Here is a 19,045-nt window from a genome sequence, read left to right on the forward strand (position 1 = left end):
CAATCCTGTGGGTCTCGGGATCGGAATGTCCATTTCTATTTCCAGGTGTGGAAGTTTTCAGCCATTATTGCTTCAAAAATACTTTCTGTCCCTTTCTAGTTCTCTTCTTCCTTTGGAATTCTTACAATGCAAATATTCTTTCTTTTCATTGTGTTTTACAATTCCCTTAAGCTTTCTTCACTCTTTTTCCTTCTTTTTTTTCCCCCTTTCTTGTTCCTCTGTGTAATTTCCAATGCCTCATTCTCCAAGCATGGTTGAGTCTACTTTTGAAACTCTCTGTTGGATTTTTAGTTCCGTAATTGTAGTTTTCACCCCTATGATTGATTGATTTACTTATTTTTTGATGATTGCTAGTTCCTTGTCAAACTTGTCTGTCTTTGTTTTCCTCTAATTCCCTAGATTTCTTTAGGAGGATTATTCTGAATTCTTTATCTGACAGTTTATATACTCATTTTCTTTAGGATTAGTTGTTTTATTAGTTTTCTTTGGTGGGGTCATACTTACCTGATTTTTTTTTTTATGATCCTTGATTCCTTATGTTGGTATCTGCGTATTTGAGTAATGGGGCTCTTCTTCCAGACATTACAGTTTTACTCTGGCAGAGACAGTTCTTCACCAGTCTGCTTAGTTTGGGTTTCTTGGTGCATGTGCTGATAATGTCTTTGGGCAGATGGGGTCTGCTATTCTGGTCTTTTTTTGGGTGGGGCACCTGTTTGATCTCTGAGGGTGGGGATGGGGGAGTGTACTGCTGGCTGAGAAGGGTTGAATAGGACTACTGGCTTTGTCCCTTACCCAAGTGATGTTGTAGGAAAGGCCTACAGTTGTCTGAATTCTCCAATTAGTCTTACTGGATGCTCAGGATGGGATAGTGTTTTAGTAGTAGATGGGGCTAATAATTATCTTCTCTGACGTTGCAGGGCATCAAGTCAGGGCCCAGAGCCTATACAGTTTGTTGTTTGAGAGTCTGAATTAGGCTTGAGTGTGTTCTGAGTTCCCAGGTCAGGTGAAGCCTCTGGTTTTGCTCTGCACATGGGAGAAGCCATGACTGTGTTCTCTATTCCAGTACCACTGTACTTAGGGCTGTTGGGTGGGCTATTCAGCTTCCCACATGCTCTGGTTAGGTTCCCTGGATTTGATTCTGCAGATGAATAAAGAAAGCCACACGTTGATATTACTACTTGGGCACTGCAAGTATGAACTCGGTTTGCCAAAATCCACATGGTGATTGTTGCAAACTCCTCCTCCCTTCTCTGTCACAGTCAATTCCCAGTGGTTCTGCTTTACAGATTCCCCTATAATCCTTTTATTGTGAGATCAGAGTAGGGGCTCCCACAAAGCAACCCACAATGCTGGGAGAGGCTGATTGTCCTCTTGGATCTTTTTTCCCCTCCTGGAAGAATTAGCAGCTTGGGAGACACCTCTCTGTGTGGTGTTGTGTTGTTCTAAGGGAGGGGCAATGGGTCGGTGTGTAGTCACTCCTCTTACCCTTCTAATGCAGTCTGTCTTGGTCTCTGGGGTGCAAAGGGGGTGCCTCAGCCTCACCCCAGGTGCTAGGATTCTTTCAATGGTGTCTTGTTCTTGAGTAGTTGTTAGTTGTTTTTCTTGTGAGGGGGAGCAAAGTCAGGAATGACCTCTGTAGTCATCTGGGTGATGTCACTTTACTGCTGTTTTAATTATATATCTTTTCTTCTTCAGATTAAAAAAAAACCCTTTTTCCTAAATTAAATACTTTTTGTCTATTTCTTCAAGTAATTTAAAAATTTCTCCTTCAATCTCTCCATTTCATGGAATTACAGTAATAGATTTCCTGATGTTGAACTATCCCTATATTTCGGAGAAGATCTTATTTCATTGCAATTGCTATAGTACAAAGCTGGATTGGATTTTCTTATACTTTAAGATTTATTCCTCTATGCACGTAAATGAGATTGACCTAGTTGAAGTATATCCCTCCAAGTCTTCCTCTATACATTTCCATAAATGTCCTTACATATTTTTATATAAGGATTATCTAGATTTTTGTATTGGGCTGGGAAGCTTTCCATCTTTTTATATGCTCTGGAAGCATTTAGGCAATACAGGAATTATCTGTCCTTTGAAAGTTAGGTAGACCTTACCGATTAGTTTGCCTGGGCAAACTCGAATTTTAGAGATAGATTTTATTTCTATTGTGACTATGATTACATTTTTAGCCGCTATATTTAAAAGTATCTGCTTGGTTTTGATTTTTTTATGTTTTATATGTAAATACTGTTAAGTCTTGCTGATTCACTAGCTACTGTATCTCTGTGAATGGTACACTATGCTTTAGCATTTCTGTATCAATTACATCACAAAAAGCAGATTCACTGCAAATAACTGCAACTAAAATCTTAAAATCTTGATCATATTTCATGTTTGGCAGGAATCATTTACTCTTTTCTCCTACAAATCTAATATAAAATTTCAAATGTATATTTAGAAGAAGAATGAAATGCCGGTGACGAAAATAGAGCCCTTCAGATGATTCAGGCTGGCTTATCTCAAAGCATGACCATCAGGAATGAGAAGCTGTAGACAAATAATTACTTAAAAAGAATTGTGTGCCTCATCCCTCTTTTTTAAATCACAGAAGCAATGAATAATATTGTAAAGTAGACCAAAGTAAGAAATAACAAAGAAAAAAATGAGTTAATTCACTCTAAATCCATCAGCCAGAGGAAAATCACTTATTGTACAATCTGCCAGATCTTTTGTGCAAGTTAACCAATAAATACATTTAAAAATGTTCATTTTATGTGTATGGGTGCATTCGTAACCTGCATTTTTCATTTACCATTATGAACATTTTTCTAGGTCAGTAAATACAGACCTGCCTCTTTTTTTTTTTTTTAAGATTTTATTTATTCATTTGACAGAGATAGAGACAGCCAACGAGAGATGGAACACAAGCAGGGGGAGTGGGAGAGGAAGAAGCAGGCTTCCAGTGGAGCAGGGAGCCTGATGCGGGGCTCGATCCCATAACGCCAGGATCACGCCCTGAGCCGAAGGCAGACGCTTAACGACTGAGCCACCCAGGCGCCCCCAATACAGACCTGCCTCTTAACGGCCACACAGTATTCCATTGTATGAGTCATTACAATTTATATAGTCATCCTTCTATGTTTGGACATTTACATTGTTTCTAATTTTTCAGTACTTTAAACATTCTGTGACAAAAATAATTTGAAACCTTTTGCCTTAAATATTTGGTGCTAATTATATAATGGGTCTGTGTGAAAGGAGATACTCAGGGTATGAAGAGTTCTGATTCTTGAGGTCAGCTGATATCATTCATTTTACCTTACGCTTTATAACTGCTATTTTATAAGACCAAAAAAAAAAAAAAAAAGCACCCAAGATGATAACAATCTACTGCCTGTATCTAGAACCTTAAGATGAGCTCAAATTTGGGCAAACATCTGCCCAGAGCTGCTCTCTACCCCCAATTCCACATCCGGCATTCTCTTATTGTATTTAATACCATCTGGCCTTATTTTTAGATCATTTTTTTCTTTTTTAAAAATTTGTGATTTTTTATTTATTTTTATTATTTATTTATTTGAGAGAGAGAGCGAGCATGAGAGCGCAGGGTGAGGGGCAGAGGGAGCAGCGCTTCCCACTGAGCAGGGAGCCCCATACAGGGCTTGAACCCAGGACTCCTGGATCATGACATAGCCAAAGGCAGACGCTGAACTGACTGAGCCACCCAGGCACCTCTCATTTTTTTTTTTTAAATATAAATCAAGAGATAAACAAAATCCAAAGCAGGGGTTTGACATACTCAGAGCATTAGCAAACAAGTAATTGAGTGTTTGCCTGGTGGGGTTGCTAAGATGAATAATGGGGCAGGGAGCGAATATTTATTTTGTATATTCATTATTTTTCACAGTCTTCACAATACCTCTGCAAACCTGATGCTCCAGATGAGGAAACTGAGTTCCAGAGAAGCTCCATGACTTACACAAGATCAAACCTCGTAAGTGAGGAGAGTTGGGCTGGAACCCAGGACTGCTGGGCTTCATCACACAGCCTTGATGTGGATAAACACCGTCTCTGCCCCCAGGGTATTCACTCAGCGGTGAGTTACTGAAGAAGCTGTGTGCTCGCAGTAACTCACTGGCATGCACCCTTCTGTGCCTTGTCCCTTTACTCTTTTTTAGTTTTGTGGAGGAAACCCAGGTAGTTCTTTACAACAAAGAAATGCTACTTTAAGCAGAACTCACACTGACATGATTACAACGAAAATACGTTATACACCAACAAAATGCGTGCCGACAAAACCCACCTGCTGTAGCAGATGACGCATTCCTGGGGGATAGGCTTTTTCAAGAATTATAAACACAATTTTAAAAATCAGCCAAGCACATGCGGTCACCAAATACTCAAGGATGAGAATAAAAACAGCAAAAAATAAACACTAAAAAAAGAAAAAGAACAATTTACTCCCTCCAAGGTTGGAAAGGAACAGAGCTGATCAGTAGCCTTTGGATTGTTTAAAAGGATCAGGTCATTTTTTTAAAAAGTTTTTTAAATTTAATTAATTAATTAATTAATTAATTTTTTGATGTAAAGTTCCAGGATTCATTACTTGGGTATAACACCCAGTGCACTATGCAATACGTGCCCTCCTTAATACCCATCACCAGCCCATTCCTCCACTCCCCCCTGAAGCCCTCAGTTTGTTTCCCAGATCTGGGAAGGATCAGTTCATTTTAGGAAGGTAGGAAGTTAGGGCTCCAGGGATGGGGATGTCTTAGGGCTTTTCCTCCATATCTGTTTATTCACCTCATCAGATCTTTCCGCTTGAAGGAAATGGTGATATTTAGCTTGAAGAAGAGATGCCTTGTCAGCAAGACAATAGGCTCTTCAAGTTCTATTCGAGAAGCAAAACAAAAACAAACATGAAACTGTTTCTTTTTTTTCCCATTAAACTCTAGGAATCAGAAATAATACCACCCAGTGGGAATTACAGTGGGGATTTTTTTCTCAACCTAGAGATAAATGTATCAAAATCCGTAATATGGTGGAAAGAGCAGGCAACTGAAGGCTAGATGTTTCAATTTCATGCCCTCCCCTGAGTAACCATGTGAACTTGGGCAAATGCCTTAACCTGTCTGGACCTCAGGTTGTTTATCTAGGCAAGGGGAAAAATATTTGCCCCACCTACCACTTAAGATTGCTAATGACAACGGAATTAAATAACACTTGTGAAAGCCATCTGTGAAATGTTGAGTGTCATATAAAATTTGTTATTATTGTTACAGTTGATATTATTAGCCCCACAATGCCTGATATAACTAGGTACTTGGTTCCAACTTGTTTTCGTTGGTTTAGTAACATTCCCCTAGCAAAGAGCTATATAGTTTGGGAGCTCTGTGCGGTCAGGCTGGCACATTATGGGAACCTGTTGAAAAGTGATGGCTGATAACCGAAAAGAGGAATGTGAGAAATTTGTGGGCTACTCACCTCCAGCCTGAATTTATCCTTCCCGCCCAGCCAGCCAGATTGTCTCTGAAAGCTGTGACCCTTCTGTGTCAACCCATCACAAAAGGAGACAAGAGAGAAGGTTCTTCAAACTCAGATCAGCATTCGAAACCCACAAACATAGGCCAAGAGAGCCAAAGCCGTGATGATGGGAAAACATGTCACCAGGTTTTCGATGCAGTTTGTGTTTGGGGTGCGGGTGTGGCTTAGAAAGCCCTCCTGTCTCAGTTCAAAGGGCCTGGAGATGGGGGGCCTGGCTGCCCTTTCTTGAGGTCGGGGCCTGGGGCACGAGTTAAGAGAACAGGTTCCGCCTTCTTCCACTCTCCGCAGTCTACCGAGGGCTTAGCCAGGAACCCCGGATGCAGAATTCGGCCCCCGAAGCTGTTTCTGAAATTCCGTACAGTAAGAATAAAACCTGGCCAGGTAGCAGATGGGCTCCTGGGCTCCGGCCCAAGAAAGGTCCATACGCTCAGGGAAGGGCCAGGCTGGTGTGGTCCCAGGGCCGCGTGGGGTTTATGCGGAACGTCTGAGAAACGTCCCTGCGGCGCTTTCTCTTCAATGACATTCTTGGTCTATTCTGCCTGCCTGCCCTCCTCTTCCCTCCTCTGGTACATTCCTTCTCCCCTCCTCCTTACACTTCTCCACTCTTCAGGATCTCCTTTTCTTTCCTCTTTTTATTCCCGTTGCTTAGTGGGTGCACACGTTGGTGCAACTGCGTGAACCGCTTTCTGTTGCATTTTGCTCCTCCGTAAAATGAGAATAAAATACTCCCTAGAGGATGGGGGCAGATTTCATACGTGTTGGCTCCCTCCCTCCCTCACCCTGTCCTCTCTGGCATCTTATCTTTAAACGCTTTCAGACCTCTTCATTTCCCCCTCTTATTTGCCTTTCCTTTTTTCCTTCCTCCTTTCTGTCTCTGCCTCTCCCTCTCTTCCTGGTGTGCAGAGCGGCTCCCACCTGCTTGGCTTTATGCTTTCAGCAAGTCACCTGGGGCATTCTGTTTTAGGAGCTACCCACCAGTCCTCTACTCCTGGGGCAAGCCGTGTGGCTTTCAAGAGCTCGGGGCTTTCAGCATTCACGACAAGCCTTCATTTACGTTGATGCTCATACCATCCATATGCTGAACCCCAGGCTGTCACAAAGGCAGAGAAAGATTTGATGTTCTCTTCCCATGCTCCATTCCATCTGGAGGCATTTTCTATCCTCTTCAGTGAGAATCAGTCCAATAGAAGCTGGATCGAAATCTTGCAAGCCACGAAAATGATCTGAGTCCTGACTGATGCAGCAGAGGTCGTTACCTTCTTAGGAGGGGGTCTGCAAGACCCTTTGACTGCTGACACCGAAGCTAACCGCTGTCCTTTCGCAGAGCTGCAGAATGTTGGCCATGTGTAGGCACCGTAGGGAAAGTAGGTTGGATTTCATTGAAACGATTCGAGTATTCTGGAGATATTCTCAGCTAGGAATGGTATAACGCTGAATTGGAAAGTGAAGTTTCCTGGGAAGAGCTGGCTGAGACTACTCAGCCCTTGCTCATTCTGTGCTTTCAGCACGAGCCAGGTGCCGAACTGGGCGCCAAGGACATGATGATGGGCAAGGCATCCACTTTGCTCCCGATGGTTTACAAGCCAAGGGAAGAGAAAGCACGTAAATGGGCCGTCTTTCTACCTGGACTAGAGTTAAACACGGGATTTGGAGAGAACATGAGTGGCGATAGGCGTGTTCTTTGCCTATATTCCAGATAAATCTAGGGTTTGGGGGCCATACTAGTGGTGGTGAACAGCTATCCCTGTGTGGGACTTCCTAAGGAGAAACACCACACTTGAATCCAAAGTGAATGAGAAGTTAGATTCGAGAAAGTCCTGGGCCGGGGGCAAGAGAATCTTCCAGCCTAACTGAGCAGCCTGTTGCCAGGCTAGGATGCGTGCACTTGAGGGTTCAGGTGGTTCTGTTCGGTGGGGTTGGTGAGTGTGGAGGCAGGGATTGGCAGGAAGTGCAGGTAGAGAAGGAAACGGAAGCCGGGAAGACTCCATGGTCCTGCTAAGGTATTCGGATATTTTCCTGTAGGCACCAAGGAACCCTTAAGGCCTCTTAAACAGGGAGAAAACCTGACCGGATATGTAACTTTAGAAACCCCGCTCCTAACTACAATGGGATCGTTGCTTGGAGGAGAACCAGACTGGACACCAACAACAGGCAGAATGGTGGTTTTCACTCTGGCTGCACCTGGAATCTCCCAGGGAGCTTTAACAAAAACTGATGCCTCTGTTCCACCCACAGAGACTCTGCTATAATTGGTCTGGGATGTAGCCTGGGCTTTGGAAATTTTTAAATGCTTCCCAGGGGATTCTAATTTGCAGCCCAGGCAGAGAACCACTAATTTAAGAGGTGGGGAAAAGGAGGTGGCCGAGGGATCTTAGATGTGTCAGGCTTGGGCAGGACCATTCCCCAGGGCTTCCTTACAAAATGTTTTTTTTTTCTTCTAGAAGTGGTTAGGAGGTCAAGTCTTGAACTTGATGGCTGGTTCTCAAGTGGCTGTGGGGGAGCGGGGAGCCTCTGAGCTCATGAGCACCGGGTTTGGGACATCGCTGCTAGGAAGCCACGCAATCTCAAGAAAGAACGGACTGGTGACAACAGGGAGAGGAGGGATGGAAAGCAACAACTTACTCAAAGATAAGCTGGTTTTGAATTAGTGCACACACGTACCCCCCCCCCCCGTTTTGTCTACATTTTGCTTTAATTTTCTTCCTCAGATTGACTGGGATTGGACAGAAAGAATCTAAATAAACTGCATTGCAAGTTTTATATTTAGCCTGGCTGAACTCGGGCTAATTTGTGAACACCACCACCAACAAAAGCAGCGTTATTTTAAACTCGGAGAAAGGGTTTATTCAGTTTCTTTCTTTTGTTTTTCCATGCATTGTTTTCCTGCCCGCCGAGAGCTCCAGGCCACACCGCGCAGTCCGCCCCCCACCCCCATTCTGCTTTGCCCTTCTAAGAATTACTCAACCCGAGAACACTGAGAACATTCGGGCACGTCCCAGCCCCAGCACCGTGGCATTAACCCCTCCATGCACAGAGGGGCTTTCCTGGCTTGGCAGCGGAGGCTGGGCCCCCGAGCTGCTGTGCTCCCACGGGGCCCCTGGTAGCTGTCCTGGTAATGCGGCTTAGGGGTTAATTGCACTTTGCAAATTCAAAAAAAAAAAAAAAAGCCCGATTTGTCAAAAGAGGTTCCCGAAGAAGAACATGCGAGTCTGAAATGGTGTGCAACATCTGAGAAGGTGGGAGTGCACGCTCAGGGCCCTCGAAAGCTCGGATTTGGGCCGGGAATCAGGAGAAAGACTCTATTGGGGTTTCACCGATCCTCATCAACTTCTAAGCCTTCCTGCTGAAATCCCTGACAGTGCCTTTGACAGCATGTTATTATCTTACAATAAAATCTGTCCCCAACCCACTGGTCCTGCTGCTCCCCCAATTTCCACAAAGGTGTCGAATGGTGAACCATCGGGGGGGCATGGAGAGTTAAAAAGCAGATTCTAGAAGTTCCCGGGGACTTGACTCTTTCAGGCGGCTGCGTTAGGCTCACACTCTCTCATTTTATTTTTTTCATTTTCACCGGAGTGGAATTAACCACGGCAAGAGAACGAACGCCTCCAGGTTTACAGTTGTATGGCTTATTGTGTATATATCCTATAAAACCAAAAACCATATGGAGAATTCTGCTTCCTTGGCTTTTTGTGCGTGTGTACCAGGAAGTAGTAAAATGTTTTGAGGTGCTATTAAGTCTTTAAGTTACAAAATCAAGATTCCACCTTAAAAATTTTCCATACTGTACGTTGTTGCATAGCCTGGGGGGGCTGAGTGCTTGCCAAATATCTATCAGAGAGTGATTTATGATATATGATACGCTCCCCAGCCCAAGTGGAGACTGTGTCGTTGAAACATGAGAAAGGGGAGGCCCTGCTCTCTCTCGAAACCATGATGACTGGTTTCTGTTTGGCTTTTCTGAGAGCGCACACAGTCTAAAACATGCCTCATTTTATAGCACAGAACTGAGGCAAGAAACAAAACACGATCCCGCTAAAGAAAACCTTCATTTCTCTTTGCCGTTTGTGAGGGGTCGTTTTCACTTCTAATGATGGCTGTTTTGTCCTCCAATCTCTCCTCCCCGCCCTTGGCTGGTCATCCCCGGAGCTCTGAAAGAAAATAGAACGGTGCTGGGCTGGCAATTAAAATATTTAAAAATGAAATCTCAACTCCATGTTTGAAATGTTTCATGTGCTTTCCAGTCTACTAGGACTAAGAATATATTGTGATTTCGGGTGTTTTCTGTTCTGCAAGTGTTTCCTTTGCAGCTGTGAAGAAGTACATCTCCCATATGGCTCTCGGGCACTTTTCAGTTTGCTTAGATAAAGCAATATGGACCCCAAAAAGTTTTAGAAAGGCAGTCATTTATTCCTTCCTTTCAAGATCCTTTCGGCCTCTGACTTGATATTTTACTTAACTGCAATTTAAAGCACAGTGTAGTCTGTGCTCAAAAACACTGCGAGTGGGGATATTGCTGCAGGATATTGAGATGGCCTCTCAGTGAACGCAGAGATTTTTGTTGACGTTGGTGTGCTCGTCTTCTAAATGCGTACTTGGGTTTCCACGTTCTCGTCCATCATTATTATTTTTCAATGTCTACATATTCTTTGAAAACATGATTTCTAACGGCTCCATAATTTATGGCAACATCATGATAGATGTAACCATTTCCTTATTATAGAACATTGAGGGCATTTCCATTTTTAATGGAACTGTCATTATAAATAACAATGTGATAAGTAACTGCCTATGGAGCTTTGGCCATATTTCTGTTTGCTTTGTTAGGACAGATATTCCATTAATTGGCATGACTAGGTCAAAAATTATGAGCCGATTTTAACAGTTTTGCTGCGTATTTGCACATGGGTTTAAAAAGCCTATAAGGCCGTTTTACTACGACTGCTTTCGGTCGAGTTTGTGCCAAGCTCATCCTTATATACTTTAGTATTCTGGTGGTTGGTGGTTATATTTTAAATCGTTGGCAGTTCAATATATATAAAATGATAAAAGTAATTTTAATCAGCATTATTTTTTTTAATGATTTTTTATTATATTATGTTAGTCACCATACAGTACATCCCCGGTTTCCTATGTAAGGCTCGATGATTCATTAGTTGCGTCTAACACCCAGTGCACCATGCAATACGTGCCCTCCTTACTACCCATCACGAGCCTATCCCATTCCCCCACCCCCCTCCCCTCTGAGGCCCTCAGTTTGTTTCTCAGAGTCCATAGTCTCTCATGTTAATCAGCATTATTTTAATTATTAAACCAACATATCCTTTTGTCTTGTATGTAGTCCGCCAATTTTGAGCTTTCAGTGACTTGGCTTAGGAAGCTTTCCCCAGACCCACATTTGCTCTATTAGACCTTTCTTTTGAAACCTCTCGGACTACACATGGCCCTTTGACAACCTGGGAATTAACTTCCTATGAGAGCCGCTGAGTATTGTATGGAAATCTGACCAGAACTTGAGCAAGTGGTATCAACACGTAGGGGATCTTAAACCTCCCAAGTCAGTGTAGCTCAGGGCCTACTCCGTCTGCCCAGTGCAAGCGGTCTTTCACAAGGATGGTGAAAGTCTGGCTTTGGTGGTAGCCTTCATCCCCACGTGTATGTTAATGGTTCAGAGAGACTGGGGCAGACTGCTTTTTGTTTTTGATTCTGCTCATGAACTTGTAACTTATTTGACAAACCATTTTTGAACCTAGGAGGCTTTACATAATGCATTTTTGGATAGCTTTACCTGCCTTTTTTTATTTTTTAAGATTTTATTTATTTATTCGAGGGGGGTGGGAGAGAGAATGAGCAGGGGGAAGGGCAGAAGGAGAGGGAGAAGCAGGCTCCCCACTGAGCAGGGATTTCCTCAATGAGGGGCGCAAGCCCAGGACCCTGGGATCATGACCTGAGCCAAAGGCAGATACTTAACCGACTGAGCCACCCAGGCGTTGCTCATCTTTACCTGTGTTATGTCAAAACTGTTCCTACCAAAGACCTCTGGGGTTTTCTTTCATGTACCAGGATTATTACCAGGTCATCCTTAATACTTGGTTGAGAGGCTGAAAGTGGTCATTGGAGCCATTTTAAAGCCACTCCTGGGAGTGCTTCTCAAATTCCCCCTTGCTTTTCTATCTTCTAGGTTACCATTTATTGAGCACCTGTGGCATGCCAGGTACCTTTCACACTTGGTCTTGTTTCAGCTGCACCATCCAATGGAGTTGTGTATAATGATCCATTTTTACAGGCGAAAATAACCTCGGAGAGATTAAGTCACCTCCCCACAGATATAAAGATTGTAAGTGGTAGCTGGTAAATGCACAGAGGTTCAAATTCCTGTGTAGTAATTATATAGAAGCTGTAGGAATAGACATGTCAAGGCTCTCAAGTAAACTGCTGAGTGACTCAGGAAGACAATTGGGTGATCTTTTCATTATTAACATGTAGGAAAACTGTTCGCTGCTCCCCGAAGAACATAGATCACGGTGTTTTAAAGTCATTTTTCAAACGTAATTGGTTCATATGTAATCATTAGAGTCTCGAACATAACATTTCTTAGAACGTCTACAAACTCTGGAAGGATTGCAGAAATTTACACAGTGACCTCAGGCTATTGAATTTATCCCACAGCTTTGATTGAACACCTTGAATTTCTGTGCACATGTGTCTTGCAAATTCTTTGGCTTTGTGGCTTAGTAGCCAGGCATTTACCCTCTAAGCAGTGCCCATAAAAACAGGGGTTGATCATTTATGGAAGCTGACCCTGGAATATGCAAAAGATGCTTTAAGGACATGCTTTCAGTGTCCACACTCGGAAACCTATAGTTCAACTTCCCAGGGGCTCGGGATTTTAAGGATCAGGCTTCCTAGCCTCTTCAGTTTCTGCAAGCTGAGATAACCTGTTGCTATTTTTGAATATAAATAGACTGTATTAGGCATTAAAAGAATGGCCCAAGGGTTTTCCCCCCTTTCCCATTTTGGTGTTTGGATTGGCAGCGGAAGTCTCGAGCTTGGAGACTTGGAAGGCAGCGCCTGCAACAAACATCCTGTGGACAAAATTGTCGGGCCGGCACTCGGTGTTCCAGGATGATTGACAGGAAGCAGGGTGTGCGGTGAGGAGGGAGGATGGACACTCTGAGCACCGTGGCTTCCAGTTCCCCCAAACAATAGCCAGGCTCCCAGGGAACGTCACACATTCCTTTTCCCATCTACTGGCGTGGAAGTTTGAATGTCGGTTGTGGTGGGAGTTAGGGAGGATGTGGGCTGGGCAGGAGGTGAAAAGAACCTAGTATTCAACCCAGCAATTACCAACAGAGAACTAACTGAAACCTTTTGATAATGCTCCCATTTGAGGAACAGGAACAAGTAGATATGCAGAGATCAGGGATGAGGGCTTGAATCAGACAGTGGCCAAAAAGAGTCATCCACAGGCATTATGACCAAAGCTAACAGTGGTCCCTGGGGTCGGGGGTGGGGTACCCGGTGTGACGCGGGTGGTGCTGCCGAGAGACCAGAGGGCTGAAGTTCAAGGAAGTGAAGTGAAACTCACAAGGAAGAGAAAAGGGAGGTGTTTTAAAGCCCAGCTATGGGCTGGGAATTTGCATATTTGTTTTGCTTTTGGTCTCATTGCGGGCTTTTATATTGAGGCTGGTATAATAATTGTTTCTCATGATGAAACTGAGGCTCCGGGAGGTTAAGTAACCTTGTTCAATCAGACAAGGTTAGACTGTGGGACAACTGGTATTAAAGCGTCTGTCCTTTGGACTCTCCCCTCTCCCCCTAAACCATGAGGTGTCCTCCATCGTTAGGGAGGACTGGCCCAGGTTCTGCTCTCTTCTTTCTCTGCTTCTTTCCTGTGGGGAATATAAAGAGATTTTATCTCTCTAGCTCAGTCTCCCACAGCTTCCAGTTTATACCTCCCTTCCCAGTCTTCCCAAACCTTTCCTGGCTGTCTGGCTCATCAGCCCCTTCCCATCTCTAGGTCTTTCCCTGTTGTTGCCTCTGCTACCCTGACTTTCTCTTCCTTCTCTCTAACACAACCAGCTGCCCACTCTTCAAAGCCCAGTCCAAATGCTGGCGTCTTCAAAGAGCTCATGTATCCCAGCCTCCCTCACTCCCCAGGTGGGATCCCACCTTCCCAACACTCCAGTCTCACAGCAACTTGTGTTTACTTCTGTTATAATCAGCATATGTCGTTTCAAAGCTGAACATCCCTAGTTCTTATTAATCCATGTGTAACCCACACAATATATTTAAATTTACTCCTGTCTTTTGATAGCTTGATGATGCCCCACTTAGGTAAATATTAGACTTTAATCCTCCTTTCTAGATCTGTCTATTTTTGAGAATCACCAAGAATCATTGCCTGTTTTTAGTCAGTAGTTGCTCTATCGGGATTTCATGAATTGATGTAAGAAAAAAGAGCAGGCAGAAGCATTGAAGGAGCCAGTTGGGAAGGCAGGGAGTTCTGGCCAATATTTATTTCCTTCCTTCCTTCCTTCCTTCCTTCCTTCCTTCCTTCCTTCCTTCCTCCCTCTTTTCCTTCCATAAGGATTTACTGAGTACCACTTAAGTGTTTGGTTGCTTGGATACTCACTGAGGATACAGTGCCCCTATGGAGCTATGGTCCATTGAGGAAGATAAACATTACAAATACAATGTACAAAATATACAATCATGACTGGTGATAAACATCATGAAAAAAAAAGTCTAGGGGGCTATGTAAACATAACGCCGGTGGACCTGAGCTGGTCAGGGGAGCTGATGGGTAGTGATTAGCAGTCAAAGTGCACTTTCAGAGAAAGGAGTTAAATCAATCTGAAAGAGTTCCTGAGGTCAGGTGGCCACAGGGCCCCTTAAGAGAAGCTCTATGGCTGTTGTTCATGGGAGGCGAGGGGTGATGGGAATTCATCTTCCACCAGGGAGTAGAGGAATGGCAGTCTCATAACAGGGCTTGACTTTATTGACTTTGCTCATGTGGTAGAATCTCAGAAAAGGCAAGTGATCAAACATGGAAGGGTGCACAACTCAAATTCTTGCAGACTCAGTTAGAAAAACAGTAGAGCATTGAAGGCTGTCGATGAAATTCACAGATTTTTTTCAAGTTGCATTTACCCAGAAATTCCCCATGTCTATATGAAGAAGACTGTTCATATATATATGAACATGAACACACATGCATACACACACACACACCCCGCACACCCTTTTCTTTGCAGTGAACTTCTCCCCTTAACTTTGTAGAAAACTAGTTATTCTTTGTTTTAGGTGTTCCTAGGATTGCTGAGAAACAAGGGTCAATGGATGGTGGTGGGCGTGGTGGAGGAGGCAGCGAAACAGGCAGAATAAGTCACCCAGACTCATCCCATGAATCAGAATGCTTAGGGGTAATTCACAAAAGATTTCATGGGCTGTTGTCCTGCACATGAACATCCCATCTGGGGCCCTGTGTCCCTTCGCTGTGTGTGTGGGCCTTGCAAGTAACTTGTGATTTGGAGAGATCCAGTGAATAGAGTGCCAGAGACAGACACTGGAGCACAGATGACGTCCCCCAAGACATTAAAAGCCAATATGCTCTTTATCTGCATACTTTAGGGAGTCACGGAGATACGATTCAACCACACATTTATACGCAACGTGAAACCTTTATGAGGCATAGGCTGTTTGCCAGATGTCTGTTCTCTTTCCTTCTCCTCCCTCCCTCCCTCATTCTCTCTCTCCCTACCTTCTTTCCTTCTTTCCTCCCTTTCTTCCTCCCCTCCTTTCTTCCATCTTTCTTTCTCTTTCTCTTTTTCTTCCTTCCTTTCTTCTTTCTTTCTTTCTTTCTTTCTTTCTTTCTTTCTTTCTTTCTTTCTTTCTTTTCTTTCCTTCCTTCCATCCCTCCCTTTCATCTTTTGAAATGCAGTTTTGGAGAAACTTAGGGAAACCGAGGAAGCTATATTGTGTTGTATTTAAATTCAAAATGGTTGTGTCAAGATTTGTACAAGTTTATATTCTCACTATTTTCGTTCAGAGAAGAAAGTCAAAATTCCATACCTTGGCATTGGAAACTTCATACACTTGGTTCTTAACTATGCTCCCAACCTTATCTACTCTGACTCCCCTGCCCCAGGCAATTTGGTCTCCCCATTGTTCTTGGAGCCATCTTGCTCCCTTTGTTCTTGTTCCCGCATCTTACCAAAGCTGAGCAACTCCCCTACTCATACACATTCCCAGTTGTTCACCCACTTCTAGTCTACCTCCTATAGCACCCCACCCAAGTCCTACCCACCTCCACCTTGAATGATGTCCCTTTTCCCTGAACTCACAGCACTTTTAGCTTATTTGGCAATTAATCCTGCGTGGGTTTGTGAAAAAGCTTGTTTTGTTGGATGATATTGTTGTGTGACTCACATTATCGTTTCATTTTTCTACTTTGTATTTTCTACTGCCTTGTAACTTCCAGAAGAGCCTGAAAAAACTGGTCTTCTGTATTTTGGTTACTCCAGCTGTTTGAAACACTGCATTATCTAAGCAAATCGTATGTCTTTGATAAATGACTTATTTATTGAAAAGATCATTTTCATTATTCAATCTACCAGATGAAGGGTTATAGAGAAGCAAGCTGATCTCTATTAAGATACTATTTATTAGGCACAGGGCTGAAAGTTTCATGACACACCTTGATTTAACCCTTCCTCAAATCTGGTAAATGTGTTATGTTTAATATTAGTTTTACAGATAAAGATATTTCACTTAGAAGTTTTGAACTTTTTGCTTGGGATCACACAGAGTGTATGTCAGAGCTTGCTCATCTTTTCCCCCCACAACACTGCGTTCACTGAAACATTCATGAAAACAAATGTTCATATGGAATGCCTCCACGAGTCCGGCAGTAGAGGTGTAATGATGAGCAAAAATCTACCCAGCTCCTGTTTTCATGGTACTTCAGTGAGTGGAAAAATACACACAAACCACACAATGATTTAAGTAAATGTAAAAGTGCAACTCTGTGGAAGCTGGATAGAGATCCCTGCTCTAGGGAAAACGAATGCTAGGCTGTTGAGCCAGATCAGAGAAGGAAGGAAAGATTTTCTTGTTGAAATAATAGTACCTGGGCTGGATGTGTAGGACGAGTAAGAGTCAACCAAATGAAGAGGGAAGGAAGAACATACCCAGAGAGGCATGTGCAAAGGCCTTGTGGTAGAGAGAGGCATGTAAGACTGGAAGATTCCAGTGTGACTGGAGTGTGTGTGTGTGGGGGGGGTGTGAAGGAAGAGAGGGAGAGAGGGAGAGAGAGAGAAAAGAGAGAGATGAGGTGTGAAGCTAGGAATACAAGTCTTTCTGCTTGTCTTTGTCTTTCTCCTGAAAACAGTGAATGCATTCGGGACTTTGGGGCATGGGCATGACATGATTACTCTGGTTGCAATGTGGAGGGCAGGCAGAAGAAGAGCAAGAGTGGTTGAAAGTAAACCAGGCAGGAAACTACTGTAATAGGTCTGGCGATGGAGAAAGCAGTGGGCCTAGTGCAGGGATGGCACCGGGAGGTCGATGGAGAACAGGGACTGGTTAGAGAGCTAGTTAGGTGGTCCGATGGAGAGGACTTGCTGATGGATTGGACATGGGATGAGGAAGAGGAAGGTGACACAGAAGATTCTAAAATTTCTGCCTGCAAAACTTGCTGGATGGTAGGACCGTTCGTTGTTCAGGGAACTGTGAGGACGATCAGGTTTGAGGTGGACATTTATAACAATGGATTTGAATATATTGTAAGATATCATTTAGATAGCTAAGATGAGATGTTAATTTGCATAAATATGCCTGGGGTTTATTTATTTATTTATTTATTAAAAAGATTTTATTTATTTATGAGAGAGAGAGCTGGGGCGGGGGGTGGGCAGAGGGAGAGGGACAAGCAGACTCCATGCCGAACACACAGTCGGAGTCGGGGCTCGAACTCAGAACCTGAGATCATGCCCTGAGCCGAAACCATGAATCGGAGGCTCAAATGACTGAGCCACCCAGGAGCCCTTGACTGAGGTTTAAATAAATGAGAGCCTGAGATAGAAAACCATGAGACGCAAGTAATGAATCATGGAACTTTACATCAAAAACTAGGGATGTACTGTATGGTGACTAAGATAATAAAAAAATTATTATGAAAAAAAGAAAGAAAACCCTGTGGATCTACATAGGGGTAGTTATGAAAGCCATGAGAACGGAGAAGGCGGTCCGGGGAGCCCTCTGGGTAAGTCCAGATTGCAGGCTCTGTTGGAGGCACTGAAGGCCCCACAGAAATGATACCCAGCCCCTGGTTTAAAGGGACTCTCAGTTGAGGGGTCTCTACTTTGATTTGTCAGATTCCAAGTCCACAGCTTTTCAGTGACATCATCCTTTGAGAAAGCAAAGGCTAGAGTGAGTGGGAGTCAATGCTGTAATCCTTGACCTTTAAGGGTTTTTTTCAGCGTTGTTTTCTAAGACGTGGTTTCCTGCCACTGTTTTGGCACATTTGTTGCTGGATTGAGAAACAGTAGTGTGTATTATATTTGGCAATTATGCTCATTACCTTACAATGTTTGTGTGAACTTAGAGGTATAAACTTTTTACTTTGCAAACAGGAAAACAGAGGCCCGGGCAGGGTTAGGAGAGTTTTGAGTGAGATCATCAGAGGCCCGGAAATAAAGATTAGAAGCCACTACATCTCAACTCCCAAAACAATTTCCATGCCTCGGAAGTATGCTGTCTTGACATGCTGTGTTTTGATTTTTTTTTTTTTTCCCACAAGACCAGGAAGAGTGACTAGAAAAGGGACTGGTGTTGCTATCCCAAGGACTCCCACTCCTGGCCCGTCCTGTGTGCTCAGGATTAGATCCCGATCGTCAAGGTTATTATCAGTCCCTGAATCATCAGCATCAATCATCACACTTGCTCACGAAAAATAGTGAAGGAGAAGATAATAAACTGCTTCCGTTCCAATAACATGTGGTTTGTGGTAATAGCAATAAACCACAATAGGACTAGTTTTAGAGAAATTGAAAAGATCAATTTTATAAAGCAAATATTGACTTAAAGAAACTTTGAGGAATAGCGACTCTCCAAAATCATTGTGTGCAAGGGAGATGTGAGTTTTAAAAGTAATTAATTTAAATAAATGGCTTTTCCATTTGGCAAAAGATTCCAAACAGTGCAGAGGGTACATAGAGCAAGGGCCTTCATTACAGCACTGCTCCCCAGAGCCCAGTTCCCTTCCCCCAATGTAACAATCATTACCAGTATTTTTATTTATTTCTCCAGAGATATTCAATGGGTATCTACCTTTTTTTATACAAGCAGAAGCTTGTGACGCCTAGTGTTTTGTGATTTGTTTCTTTCATTGGGATATCACTCCATATATGTATGTGTAAATCACCTGTTCTCTTTAATGGCTGCAGAATGTTCCATTATAAGTGTCCCCGAACTTATTGAACCAGTCTCCTACCAA

The 19,045-nt window shown here is 43.3% G+C and overlaps 1 long non-coding RNA gene across 1 annotated transcript in view; it reads left to right on the forward strand.

The window, feature by feature from the left end:
* Positions 1-3,913: 3,913 nt before the first annotated feature.
* Positions 3,914-19,045, forward strand: part of LOC148108609 (uncharacterized) — a 42,950-nt gene continuing 27,818 nt past the window's right edge. The window contains exon 1 of the long non-coding RNA XR_015727552.1: positions 3,914-3,997. This is a non-coding gene — a long non-coding RNA (uncharacterized LOC148108609). The remainder of the gene's footprint in view (positions 3,998-19,045) is intronic.

The sequence above is a fragment of the Ursus americanus genome, chromosome 18 (genome assembly GCF_024610735.1).
Source record: "Ursus americanus isolate L20-20 chromosome 18, mUrsAme1.1.p, whole genome shotgun sequence".
Lineage (NCBI taxonomy): Eukaryota > Metazoa > Chordata > Mammalia > Carnivora > Ursidae > Ursus > Ursus americanus.